The 13027-nt window shown below is 42.7% G+C and overlaps 1 protein-coding gene across 1 annotated transcript in view; it reads left to right on the top strand.

The window, feature by feature from the left end:
• Positions 1-4988: 4988 nt before the first annotated feature.
• Positions 4989-13027, top strand: part of SFXN1 (sideroflexin 1) — a 267010-nt gene continuing 258971 nt past the window's right edge. The window contains exon 1 of the mRNA XM_029583524.1: positions 4989-5063. The gene's annotated coding sequence lies outside the window, so the exon portion shown is untranslated. The remainder of the gene's footprint in view (positions 5064-13027) is intronic.

Below are 13027 nucleotides of genomic sequence, written 5' to 3'. Positions count from 1 at the left end.
TCCATGCACATAATCCTGCTGGAGCTGTCATCTCCTTACAGCTTTTCATGCACCGAGGCCTTGAAGCAGCAGCTTGCAGTGTATTAGAAGGAAAGACATTTTGCATTTGCTGACCGGTAGCTGTGGTCCGAGATAGCACTTTCAAAAGAGCCACTGGATAAAATGATTCTGGCTGAGATTGTGGCTGAGATTCTGGCTCTTCCTGCAAGCATTCTCAGAGAGCTAAGAACTAGAAGATATAACAACCCCTGTCCTTTGGTTCTAATGTATTGTTTCTCTGCCTTATCTATCCAAGATTATAAATTGCCTTATTTATATGTTTAAAGCTGAGACTAGTTAGTTTGTTTTTTCTTATTACTTAGATCAAGTGTTCTGATTTGTTCCATGTAAACTGCCCCCCGGCAGTAGTTATTACTGTTAACTGTGAACCGGAGTGATATGTATTGTATACAGGAACTCCGGTATATTGTCGCAATGAAAACACCTCAGACGGTCTTCAGGGTGAAGCGTGCTCTCCCAGGCTTTTGGGAAGGCTGCTCTTTTATTGTAAATGATCTCATAGCATTTGATATGATACATACGTCACATGTTTACTGCTACAATATTTCCACATAAATGTTTATGCTGACCTTTTACTACGTGGGTGCAGAGAGGTGCAAACGGTCAATCTTCAGGCAGGGAGGGGGGAGGTCATTAGCTGGTCATGAGGCAATGGTACTGAGCTATCTAGGTGTGAAAAACCACATAAATGCTAGTAGGTCATAAACTAAGCTGGTGCTGCAAAGCTTTTGCTGCAAAGCTTTTGCCCTAGATATGTTCCTTGCAGACTTCCTGTTAGCTATAGACAGGAAGTATGTTTGCTTGCTAAAACTTGCTGCGGTCGGAGCAAAACAGTTTCTTTACGCTACGAGTAGGTTTTAGACATGGGACAGATGTTGACCTTCTGAGGTGGCGTGCCATCAGTCAGGGAAGCCAAACACCCAACCCCCACATCATATAAAAACCATCAATAAATGAATGAATGAATGAATGAGGCTCCTCCTCTCTGAGCCCTGGTTTATGGCATTGCACTTTCTAATGACTTGGCCCCCGGATCTCCTTACCTTAAAAAGGATGCCCTGGTGGTCCAGTGGCCCCCAACATTAAAGAGACTCCTTGGTATCTAATGACTTGGCCCCCGGATCTCCTTACCTTAAAAAGGATGCCCTGGTGGTCCAGTGGCCCCCAACATTAAAGAGACTCCCTGGTATCTAATGACTTGGCCCCCGGATCTCCTTACCGTAAAAAGGATGCCCTGGTGGTCCAGTGGCCCCCAACATTAAAGAGACTCCCTGGTATCTAATGACTTGGCCCCCGGATCTCCTTACCGTAAAAAGGATGCCCTGGTGGTCCAGTGGCCCCCAACATTAAAGAGACTCCCTGGTATCTAATGACTTGGCCCCCGGATCTCCTTACCGTAAAAAGGATGCCCTGGTGGTCCCAGTGGCAGCCCGGATTGCCCCTTGGCTCTGGGGTAGTCAATGTCATTTTCCATAATGGTGCCGGCCTGCCTTTGTCCCTGTCACATGATGGGGCAAAAGACCAGTCGGCATCATTTTGGAAAATAGCACTGACTGACCCAGGGCCTAGAGGGCACTCTGGGTCACCACTGGATCACCAGGGTCCATTTTTAAGATAAGGCAGGGTGAGGAGGTCCCTAGACCACTAGGGATTCCTTTTATGTGAAAGCGGGGGCTGGGGGGGGGGGGTTGATACTTGGGAGAATGGGGGGTATTTGGGTTGGGGGCCAGATTTAAACAAAGGGAATGGGTTTAGGAAGGGGGGCTGGGTGGCATTGCACAACACATTTCCATTTTTTAAGTTTTTTTTAAGGCTGCATTGCTTTGATAGGTGATAGGGGTATGGGGGTGTTGCATTTTGGGAGGGGGGTAATTTAAGGCTGCTGCAGGCCCTTTAAGAAGCATCTGGGTGACATTGGATGTGCATTAGCATCCCGATACCCCCGGGATCAGTTAGCTGCAACTTTTTAGTTTTAATGAAAATAATGTGGCTTGCTTTTTATGAGGCAAGCTGTGTTATTTTATTAGCATAGGATTACCTATGCATTTGGAAATTGTATGCATGCAAATGCTTGCAAAACAGCTAATTTTAATAGGGGATAGATTTTTGATCAAAATATCACATGATATCATGTATATCGTGTGATATCACCTCAATATGTGATTATCATGCTGTTTTTTTCATGTAAAATTTCTTATCGCAGATTATTAGACTGTGAACCCTCTAAGGATAGGAAAATACCTTTAGCATTTGAATATAATCTGCTTTGAAATGCTGAAAGGTGAAATATAATAGAGGTCAGCATGCATATTTGCAATATGCATGTTGACCTCAGTTATCCTCATTGACTGTCACACAATTGTTGGCATGCTTGAAATCACAATGGATGCAGAAGTCCCAGAGTGCATTGCTGTACATGAAAACCGAGCTGCAGTATTTTACCTAAGATACTATTACTTCACATTAGATAACATTATTATTTTTTAAATAATTGTTAATAACATATTAACCTAGCAATTGCAGAAAAAGACCACAATGGTCCATTCACTCTGCCCAGAGTGATTCATCCATATTAGGAAGATGTACACACAAAATCCATTTTATGCAACCTAACACCACCTCTGCTTTCTCACAAGGCATTAACCTTAACTCCACATTTCATATCCTATCTTTTAATCAATTACCAACCCACAGTAGCACATCTCTTTCTATCCTGTGACTTTTTAATTTACAGAGTGATGTTTCACGTGGGACTTTTCTGAAAATCCAGGCACGCTCTATTAGCCAGCTCACCTTATCAACCTTCAAAAAAATTCTAATAGATTAGTAAGGCAAGATTTTCTTTTGCTGTATCCATCTTGCTGAAGACAAACTTATCTGGTTAACTTTGCTGACAGGCTAGCCACCAAAAACTGACCCCATGTACTCGTAAATTCAGCTGAAAATAGGCACCTGACTTAGGCCTAGATTCATCATTTTGCTATAAATTTCACATGAATAGTGCCCGTGATGAAAAAAAGGGGTGCATTTCCTGAGAGAGAGAGAGAGAGGGAGAGAACAAACCTCTTTATAAGGCTCTCATATTAGTCATCTATTTATTCCACTATAGGAGGGTCAGCTAGTAACTCGAGGTGAGGTTTTGGTGGTGGTCTAGGGTTTTATATGTGCAGGCAGACGTACGAACAGCACAGTACACATCAGTGAAGATTTGACATGATTTGGAGTAAGGAAAGATACACAAAGATGAGATTTCTACAATGAACTCTCGTCCTAGCTTGTTATCCTGTGCTATCACTCTGGGTGCTATTAAGCTAGGGTGAGAGTACATTGTACAAATCTCATCTTTGTGTATCTTTCCTCACTCCAAATCACATCAAATCTTCACTGATGTGTACTGTGCAGTTCGTACATCTGACTGTGCATGTAAATTGGCCCCCAAACCCATGTAAATTGGCCACCACCAAAACCTCACCTCGAGTTACTGGTTGACCCTTCTATAGTGGTATGAATAGATGACTAATACTTGTGCCAAACACAATGGAATTCCCATTTCAGGCATATCACATAGCTTAACGCCAGGTAAGACCCTTATTTTCATAAACTCCTCCCCTTTGACTGCATTTTCAGAATCTGCATAGGCATCGTGTGAAGCTAAAGATAATGCATGCATTATGGCGTTATCATGGGCGTTAGAGCGATAACGCCATAACGCATTTTGATGAATGACCCTGTTAGCTATCTAACTTGGCCTCTATATTTAGGGACTCAGATCTTTTTTAATATTTGCCTTTTAGTAAACAAGTTTTCAAAATTAGCATTTGATTTTACAATGCGCAATATCTTGACAAGAGCTTAATCTGGATATTGTATTGTTCTGACAAGTCCCACTGTGAACAAGAACTCATGTTAGTGGTAGCATCTATATGAGGTCACTGAACTTTGCACACACTTTCATAACTAGCACATTCTGTTATTTTCCTACCAGGATTTCTATACAAATAAGCTTGTTAGAAAAATAACACATGCAGCTCTGCTGCAAACCTTTTTTTTCAAAATCTTTAACAGTTACATCTCATCAAGGTATAATTAAGGTTTATATTAAGTCATGTTTGCAAAGCTGTAATTGCAAAGTTATACTGTGTGATCTTAGCTGATGAACTGCTTTGCATAATTTTACATCATAGCTCCTAATGTACAAGGTTCTACATTTGGAGTCACCACTGAAAAAGGATCTAGGCATCATGTTCACTGTGTGGCAGTAGCCAAAAAAAGCAAAAAGAATGCTTGGGATTATTAGGAAAGGAATGGAGAATAAAACACACTATCATATTGCTTCTGTATTGCTCCATGGTGTGACCTCATCTTGTGTGCGATTCTGGTTGCAATATCTCAAAAAAGATATAGTGGAATTAGAAGGGTGACCACAATTATAAAAGGGCTAGAATGATTCCCCTCTGAGGAAAGGCTAAAAAGGTTAGGGCTCTTCAGCTTGGAGAAGAGACGGCTGAGGGAAGATATGGCAGAGGTCTATAAAAATAATGAGTGAGTTACAATGGGTAAATGTGAATCAGTTGTGTACTCTTTCAAAATGTATAAAAACTAGGAGACATGTAATGATGTTATTAAGCTACACATTTAAAACAAATAGGAAAAAATATTTTTTTACCAAATGCAAAATTAAGCTCTGGAATTCTATGCCAGAGGATGTGATGGAAAGCTCTTATAGCTGGGTTTAAAAATTGTTTGGACAAGTTCCTGGAGGAAATGTCCATAAACCATTACTAAGTTGGACTTGGGGAAATCCACTGCTTGAATCTAGGCCCTCCCTAGACAAGGAATGAAGGGTGGAAGAGCCTATAGCAAGGAAGGGGGAGGAGCCCAAGCACAAGGGAGGAAGGGAGGTTATGAGTCATTTGACCCAGAACAGCAACTGAGGAGACAGAAAAAACAAGCCCAGAGAGCCAAAGAGAGGAGGGAACAGGCCTGCAGATCACAAACAGAAAGTAAGTTTTACAGTGGCTGGGCTTGCTTCTTTGTTGAGTGTCTTCCGGAGTAGGCTAGAGGGAAGCAGAAGCACAGTATTACTTGCAAAGTCTCAGCTACAGCTGGGAGGTGGCAATCATGTAACCCCAAGCTGAAGCTCTGAATATTTGGGCTGGAAAAGCTTTGAGGCCCTTAAAGATTGTTCCTTGTATTTAAAAGGTTTGATTTTGTTTGCTAAAGAGGTTGATGAAAAAACCTGTGCATGGGGCTCCAGCCAGAGTCTGAAAGATTGTTCCTTGTATTTAAAAGGTTTGATTTTGTTTGCTAAAGAGGTTGATGAAAAAACCTGTGCATGGGGCTCCAGCCAGAGTCTGAAGGATTGTTCCTTGTATTTAAAAGGTTTGATTTTGTTTGCTAAAGAGGTTGATGAAAAAACCTGTGCATGGGGCTCCAGCCAGAGTCTGAAGGATTGTTCCTTGTATTTAAAAGGTTTGATTTTGTTTGCTAAAGAGGACTGTGCTGGTTGATGAGAGTGGCCTGTGCATGGTGCTCCAGCCAGAGTCTGAAGGATTGTTCCTTGTATTTAAAAGGTTTGATTTTGTTTGCTAAAGAGGACTGTGCTGGTTGATGAGAGTGGCCTGTGCATGGGGCTCCAGCCAGAGTCTGAAGGATTGTTCCTTGTATTTAAAAGGTTTGATTTTGTTTGCTAAAGAGGACTGTGCTGGTTGATGAGAGTGGCCTGTGCATGGGGCTCCAGCCAGAGTCTGAAGGATTGTTCCTTGTATTTAAAAGGTTTGATTTTGTTTGCTAAAGAGGACTGTGCTGGTTGATGAGAGTGGCCTGTGCATGGTGCTCCAGCCAGAGTCTGAAGGATTGTTCCTTGTATTTAAAAGGTTTGATTTTGTTTGCTAAAGAGGTTGATGAAAAAACCTGTGCGTGGTGTTCCAGCCAGAGTCTGAAGGATTGTTCCTTGTATTTAAAAGTTCTTTGCTAAAGAGGACTGTGCTGGTTGATGAGAGTGGCCTGTGCACTATATTTCCACCAGGGCCTGGGAGGGCTGTGTTACTTTGAGTTACATTTATTTTTTTAATCCCCACATTGTGCTCTTTACTGTCTGTCTGGTGTTTGCTACATAGAAAGGATATTCCATTGTGAGTAAGTGCAATTGAGTTGGCCTGGACTGGAGCTTGAGATGACCTTCTGCAGTGCAGAACTACCTGGGGATGAAGAGACTGTGGCTTTTTTGGGGTTTTTTTTTTTTTCCTATTCCTAACAATGAAGTGATCCAGTGAAAAAGACAGAGAGAGAGAGAGAGGACAAGAGAGACTGGGAACATCACACAGTCCCTAGCACTCGCTCAGAGATCCTCTGCTTATCCCAAGCTTTCTTGAATACAGATAATGTCCTTGTCTCCACCACCTCCACCAATAATAAAATAAATATTTCTTCCCCTTTAACCTTCATCCCATGACCCCTCGTTCTAGAGCCTCCTTGCCACTTCCTCTGCATGGAAACCTTGGATATATTTAAATGTCTCTCTTATCCCCTATCTTGCCTTTTCTGAAGGATGTACATGTTTAGATCTATTCCCCATATGCTTTAGGATGAAGACTGTTGATCGTTTTAATAGTCACCCCCTGGACCAACTCCACCCTGCTTTATAGCCTCTTGAACTACAGCTAACAGTGGGGAAATTGCATTCACAGAAGATTGTTTGGTTCCTCTGAGTTTAGGCTTGGTGGCAATGGGCCCACAGATCTAGTGGGGCAACCCGATTTTGGCTTGGTATGGGAAAGGTTTGCTCTGATAAGCTCAGATTGGATCCCCCCAGTCCACAAAGCCTAGGTCTCTATCAGGTCTTCGTCAGTGAAATCCACCAGAGAAGCCAGATTTGATAGGACCTGCTCCTCCTGTTCCTGGTTTTCAGCCTCCCCTCAAACCTGGTCTCCCCGAGATGAGGTCACAGCATTTGCCAATGTGGCGTCCATGCACCTTCTCCTTATCTTCTGTACAACCTGGCACTGGCCGTTCCTTTTTAAATCAGAACTGGTGGGATAAGAGCGATGGGGGGGTTTGGTCCTGGCCCTTCCTATCTTGGAGACCCCTGAATACGTGGAAGCTGGGGGAGGGGTTCAGGAGTGTGTGGGGGGAGGGGGAGGGGTAGCATTTCTTTTTTCAGTTCAGCAAACCAAAAATACAGAAAAACACTACGAAATTAAAGTAAAAGAGAGAGAAATCTCTCTCGTGCATCTTCAGTAGGAATTTCCTGAGGTCCAGGCCGGTTTGTGGCCCTGCAAGGTTCCTGCTATGTGGAATGTATTGGTTACATGAACATGTGTCAGGGTTTACAAGCTGAAAAGTTCAGGCACTGGTAGTGAATTAAACATTTACTGTAAAATGCATTCAGATCTGATTAAAAACTGGTTTCAATTTCAGGAGCTGCATAATTTTTTTTTTTTTTTTTTATCATCTCATGCACTGCTTAATAAATCTGGGTGCAGGGTCTGTGTGTACATGCTGACTTATGCACACTATTAAAAAGGACCCTCAAAATGAACATCCCATTTTTATAAAAATCAGCCTTTTAACATTTTGCGTGATAGAAAATATTCATCAAATAGGGGTTGGAGAAAATTCTCTCTCTCAATGCATAATAAAGCTCTGGAATTTTTGTTGCCAGAGGATGTGGTTAGTACAGTTAGTGTAGCTGGGTTCAAAAAAGGTTTGGATAAGTTCTTGGAGGAGAAGTCCATTAACTGCTATTAATCAAGTTTACTTGGGGAATAGCCACTGCTATTAATTGCATCAGTAGCATGGGATCTTCTTGGTGTTTGGGTAATTGCCAGGTTCTTGTGGCCTGGTTTGGCCTCTGTTGGAAACAGGACGCTGGGCTTGATGGACCCTTGGTCTGACCCAGCATGGCAATTTCTTATGATCTTATTTTCCACTGTTTGGCATCCAGAAGCTGAACTAAATTGAGGCTTAAATAATTATTCATAGTTTTGTATAGCTGTGCTTAAACCTTCTCTACTGTTGAATGCACATTCAAAAGAATTTTTTCTGGTTGTACCTCTCTCTTTTCTTTTATGATATTTTGGGATTGTTGAATTTTATTTATTGTCCTTTTTGAGATTGGATTTCAGAGTTATAAAGGTACCATGAGACAAGGCTGCCTGTCCACTGTGTGATAGAACGTAATGTACTACAACCTAAGGCAAGTCCTTTTTGCAGGGCCATAGTGCGCATGTCGCTAGTAGAAAAGGGCTGGAAGATTTTCCCGTTACTAACAGGCATATATTTTTTTAAATAATAATTGATGCCATTTCAGATCTCAGTGTTCATACAAATCAAGCCAGGGGGAAAAAAAAGTTTCACAAACTGCTGTGAGTAAAAAAGAGAATATTTATAATTGCACCTTCTATTCCATGTCCTGGATGTGTCAGATAACTAATCCCTGAAGAAGGGGAGTCTGGGACAGCACCTTCGGGGGTATTCCAAATGCTTGCGGATGGAGAAGGGAAGGCATGCAGTCTCCAGCAGGCTGGCATCCGTTACACAAGGATCTGCATCATTTATTTAAAAACAGCCCTCCAGAATTACCTGCTTTGTGCAAGTCTATAATTTACACAGCAACAATAGTCCTGCTTCCTTCATTTGCCCTACCTCATTAGTGCTGTAAATCTACCCTGTCCAGCTCTCCTAGCAGACCTTTCTTTCTATTTGCCTGACCTTTGTTGCAGAGTAAATAAAAAGCTCCATGACTAATGCTATCTCACTGTGCAAAGCCAGAGAAACAGCTACAATCTTGTCAGGCCCAAATGTTCTGCCTTCTTCCCTCTCATCTCCTGCTAAGTGTTAATTCTCTCTCTTCTCAGTCACCTGAAACCATTCCAACAGCGCTTCCAATGCATTCAGAGTCATATGATACCAGAAAGAAATAAGTGATTGATCTGTAAGGATCAAGCAATAGTTAGCACAGCATATTGATGATGGGATTAATTTTCTGCGTTATTTTAAAACATGCTAGAGCAAAGACAGCTTGCTATGTATTTACTTGATAACATAAAAATATTGACTGTTTTGGGGAACATGATGACATCCAGAGATAATATTGACTTATGCATGCACCTTCTTACAGTACCAGTCAGTCGCTACTTTTCCTCCTAAGGAGCCAATATTTTTCAATACTATCTACATTTGTAATTTCTTATTACGTATAGAGTGCTATAAACACTAGAGATGTGAATCGTGTCCTCGATCGTCTTAACGATCGATTTCGTCTGGGAGGGGGAGGGAATCGTATTGTTGCCGTTTGGGTGGGTAAAGTATCGTGAAAATCGTGAGCTGGCACACTAAAACCCCCTAAAACCCACCCCGACCCTTTAAATTAAATCCCCCACCCTCCCGAACCCCCCCCAAATGCTTTAAATTACCTGGGGATCCAGCGGCGGTCCGGAACGGCGGCGGTCCGAAACGGCCTCCTGCTATTGAATCGTGTTGTCTTCAGCCGGCGCCATTTTGCAAAATGGCCGCCGCAAAATGGCGGCGGCCATAGACCAACACGATTCGACTGCAGGAGGTCGTTCCAGACCCCCGCTGGACTTTTGTCAAGTCTTGTGGGGGTCAGGAGGCCCCCCCAAGCTGGCCAAAAGTTCCTGGGGGTCCAGCGGGGGTCTGGGAGCGATTTCCTGCCGCGAATAGTTTTCCGTACGGAAAATGGCGCCGGCAGGAGATCGACTGCAGGAGGTCGTTCAGCGAGGGTTCCGGACCCCCGCTGAACGACCTCCTGCAGTCGATCTCCTGCCGGCGCCATTTTCCGTACGGAAAACTATTCGCGGCAGGAAATCGCTCCTGGACCCCCAGGAACTTTTGGCCAGCTTGGGGGGGCCTCCTGACCCCCACAAGACTTTCCAAAAGTCCAGCGGGGGTCTGGAACGACCTCCTGCAGTCAAATCGTGTTGGTCTATGGCCGCCGCCATTTTGCGGCGGCCATTTTGCAAAATGGCGCCGGCTGAAGACAACACAATTCAATAGCAGGAGGCCGTTTCGGACCGCCGCCGTTCCGGACCGCCGCTGGATCCCCAGGTAATTTAAAGCATTTGGGGGGGGGGTTCGGGAGGGTGGGGGATTTAATTTAAAGGGTCGGGGGTGGGTTTTAAGGGGTTTTAGTGTGCCGGTTTTCCTGCCCTCCCCCTTCCCCCGATTTACGATTTTTTGACGATAAATCGGGGGAATTGGTATTGTATCGTGGCCCTAACGGTTTTTGACGATTTAAAATATATCGGACGATATTTTAAATCGTCAAAAAACGATTCACATCCCTAATAAACACACACAGATTTTGGGAGATAAAAGTACACATTATGTAAGATATATAAAATTTATACAAGGAAGACAAAAAACATAGAGGCTGACAAAACCCCAGATATGATTTGTACTCTAGACAAATAATTAACTAGACACACAGGTGGGGATGTGACCCAGGAAATACTCTGTGATGGGGTTTCTAGCAGAAAGCACAGAAGTAATGGGTTTGACGTGGGAAGCGGGAAGGAAGCCCTGGTGATTCAGAGACGGGATGCGGTAAAGGAAGTGAGGAACTGGAAAATTCATCAGGAACCAATGCGGACAGAGAACAGAGGTGACCAACACAAGGATTGGTCCAGTCAGCAGCTCCTGTTTTTCCCACACTGAACTTTAATTCTGCTGAAAATCAGATCTGGCCTTGCCAGTTGCCATAGGCTGTTTTGATCAATACAATTCTCAAAATGGAGGGACCGTTGTAAACTTCTTCCTGCAGATATACTGCAGGATACGTTGACAGAGGTCCCTTAAGTGGCAATCCATGTAAACTGAAATGCTGTTGAAATGCTACTATACAAATTGGGTCAGGTGACACTCAGCAGAAAGGTATTTTTTCCCCAGTGACCAAGTCAGTAGTCGCATGCATTGTGCTACATTATTCCAGGCTGATATTTCATGCAGGCTTTTCAGCTTACAAGTATTGGAACTGAGCCCATCTATTGCCACAGGATGTGGGAGGCCTGGAGTTGATATCTAGGTCAGGCTTCTCCTGCTTGTGATGGTGCCGCTGATATAGTGCATTATCTCCCAGGAGACATGGCTGACTCAAGTATTGCTCTCGGTGCAGCATCGGGATGTGCAAAGGAACCCTTGTGAAAGTACATTTATTAAGGAGATGAGTCAAAACTTTCCAGCTCAACTGCATTTTAGGGATATCACCTGCAATTCTACTGTCTCTTGCTTCCCAGAAATCTTCAATAAAATCTCCCAAAATACATCAGAATGTTTAGTTGTTGCAGGCAAATTTAAAACCATTTTGCTTGATGGGTTGATTAGTTTAGTTTTATCTTTTTCATCCTAATTTGAAAAATCTGGAATGTACATTCTTCCAGCCAGTACTTGAACATAAGAAATTGCCATACTGGGTCAGATCAAGGGTCCATCAAGCTCAGCATCCTATTTCCAACAGTGGCCAAACCAGGCCATAAGAACCTGGCAAGTATCCAAACATTAAGTAAGATCTCATGATCTTAAAGACCTCTATCATATCCCCCCTCAGCTGTCTCTTCTTCAAGCTTAACAGCCCTAACCTCTTTAGCCTTTCCTCATAAGGGAGCTGTTCCATCCGCTTTATCATTTTGGTCGCCCCTCTCTGTACCTTCTCCAATCGCAACTATATCTTTTTTGAGATGTGGTGACCAGAACTGTACACAGTACTCAAGGTGCGGTCTCACCATGGAGCGATACAGAGGCATTATGACATTTTCCATTTTATTCACCATTCCCTTCCTAATAATTCCTAACATTCTCTTCGCTTTTTTGACCGCTGCAGCACACCGAGCTGACTATTTCAATGTATTATCCATTATGATGCGTAGATCTTTTTCCTGGGTGGTAACTTCTAATATGGAACCAGCATTGTGTAACTCCGGCATGGGATATTTTTCCCTATATGCATCACCTTGCACTTGTCCACATTAAATTTCATCTGCCATTTGGATGCCCAATCTTCTAGTCTCACAAGGTCATCCTGCAATTTATCATAATCCACTTGTGATTTAACTACTCTGAATAATTTTTCATCTACAAATTGGATTACCTTTCTCGTTGTATTACTTTCCAGATCATTTATAAATATATTGAAAAGCATCGATCCAAGTATAGATCCCTGAGGCACGCCACTGTTTACCCTTTTCCACTGAGAAAATTGACCATTTAATCCTACTCTCTGTTTCCTGTCGTTTAACCAGTTTGTAATCCGTAAAGGGACATAGTCTCCTCTCCCATGACTTTTTAGTTTTCTTAGAAGCCTTTCATGAGGGATTTGTCAAACATCTTCTGAAAATCCAAATACATTACATCTCCTGGTTCACCTTTATCCACAGGTATATTAACCCCTTCAAAAAAAACAAAGTAGATTTGTGAAGCCAGTCTTCCATTGGGTAAATACATGCTGACTGTGTTCTATTAAACCATGTCTTTCTAGATGCTCTGTGATTTTGATCTTTAGAATAGTTTCCACTATTTTTCCCAGCATTGAAGTCAGGTTCAATGCTATATTTTCCCGGATCACCCCTGGAACCCTTTTTAAATATTGAGGTTACATTGACCACCCTCCAGTCTTCAGGTACAATGGATGTTTTTAATGATAGGTTACACATTTTAACTAATAGATCTGAAATTTCATATTTTAGTTCCTTCAGAACCCTGGGATGCATACCATCCATTCCAGGTGATTTTAGTTTGTCAATCTGGCCTTCTACATCTTCCAGGTTCACAGTGATTTGGTTCAGATGAATCATCACTCTTGAAAACCATCTCCGGAACTGGTATCTCTCCACATCCTCATTAGTAAACACAGAAGCTAAGAATTAATTTAGTCTTTCTGCAATGGCCTTATCTTTCCTAAGAGCCCCTTTAACCCCCTCAGTCATCTAATTGCCCAACTGACTCCACAGGT

Source organism: Rhinatrema bivittatum, chromosome 18, assembly GCF_901001135.1.
Source record: "Rhinatrema bivittatum chromosome 18, aRhiBiv1.1, whole genome shotgun sequence".
NCBI lineage: Eukaryota > Metazoa > Chordata > Amphibia > Gymnophiona > Rhinatrematidae > Rhinatrema > Rhinatrema bivittatum.
Note: the sequence above shows the minus strand (reverse complement) of the source record. Positions and strands in the feature narration are given on the sequence as shown.